The following is a 1,704-nucleotide window of genomic DNA, read 5'->3' as shown; positions in this document are numbered from 1 at the left end:
AGACCAGGCTGGCCTCGAACTCAGAAATCTGCCTGCCTCTGCCTCCCAAGTGCTGGGATTAAAGGTGTGTGCCACCACGCCCGGCTAATTTACTCTTTCTTACAAACAAGATTAAAAGTATTTTAAGTGTGTGTGTGTGTGTGTGTGTGTGTGTGTCTGTCTGTCTGTATCAAAGAAAAAGTTGGCCCTCTCTGTATCACAGACACACACACACACACACTTTTGTCCACTGAGCTGTTTTGCTAGCTCCTCTCTAGCTCTTGACCACACTTAGCTCTGTATTTCACAACCATGGAGATCAGAAGAGGGCACTGGATCACTGGCGCTGGAATAGATACAAGTAATTTATGAGCCACCTGAAGCGCGTGGGACTTGAACTGGGATGTTCTACAGTAACAATATGGACTCTCTACCACCGAGTCATCTCTCTAGGCTCACAAACAATACAAAATGCTTAGTGAACTATGCCTGATGTTCAACCTCCCTGTTTGTACAAATGAGGATCCCTTCATCAATTGGTGTCTCCCAGCACTCCCATTTGTGCCGTAAGCCTACACAATACACATGCTATGTTCTGGGACAGTTTTGGAATAAGCTACATATACCAGTAGGGCTGCAGATGTAGCTCAGTTGGTAGAGTGCTTGCCTGGCATGTATAAGTAAGGCCCCAGGTTCAACCTCCAGTGCTGCATGAACTGGGTGTGAAATCTGTAAAACTCTGTCTGCCTTTGTGTGCTATTCTTATTATGTTTATTGTTGTTCTTTGAAACAGGTTCTCATGTTTCCCAGAATGGCCCCAAACTTGCTTTGTAGTTGGGGCTGACTTTGAACTCTGGATCTTCCTGACTCTGATGCTCAAGTGCTGAGACTACAGTCATGCGCCACCACCCAGCTATAAATCACTTAAAATTACTTTATTTTTAATTGTGTGTGGGAGCGGCGGTGGGGATTACGTGCTTGTGAGGACACATACTGAGGCCAGAAGAGGGCATCAGCTCCTCTGGAGCTGGAGTTACAGGTGGTTGTCAGCCATCTGACAAGGTGCTAAGTGCTGAATCCAGGTCCTCTGGAGGCGCAGTGCACACTAAGCTATCCAGTGGAGCCACCTCCCCCGCTGACCTTTTTCTTTATAGGCTTTGAACTCATAGAGATCCACTTGCCTCTGCCACCATGCCAAGCTTTAATTTTTAAAAAATGACATTTTATTTTTGTGTATAGGCGCATGAGTTGGTTCTCTTTCTCCCAGGTGGGTCCCAGGGATTGACTTTAAGTCTTCGGGATTGGTGGCGAGCACTTTTGTCCACTGAGCTCTTTTGCTAGCTCCTCTCTAGCTCTTGACTATGCTTAGCTCTGTATTTCACAACCACCTTAAAATAGCACTTCTAGCCAGGCGGTGGTGGCACACGCCTTTAATCCCAGCACTCAGGAGGCAGAGGCAGGCAGATTTCTGAGTTCAAGGTTAGCCTGGTCTACAGAGTGAGTTCCAGGACACCCAGGGCTATACAGAGAAACCCTGTCTTGAAAAAAAACCCCCCAAAAGAAAAAAAAAATAGCACTATTTATTTAATAACTTTTAAAATATTCCTTCTGGTTTTAGGGATTAAATATGCTAGGTTAGCATATGTTCACTAAACTATAGACCACTTATAATTTTTATTTTTTTAAAAGATTTATTTTATTATTTTTTTCTAAGTACACACTGTT

This window comes from Mus pahari, chromosome 1 (genome assembly GCF_900095145.1).
Source record: "Mus pahari chromosome 1, PAHARI_EIJ_v1.1, whole genome shotgun sequence".
NCBI classification, from domain to species: Eukaryota; Metazoa; Chordata; class Mammalia; order Rodentia; family Muridae; genus Mus; species Mus pahari.
Note: the sequence above shows the minus strand (reverse complement) of the source record.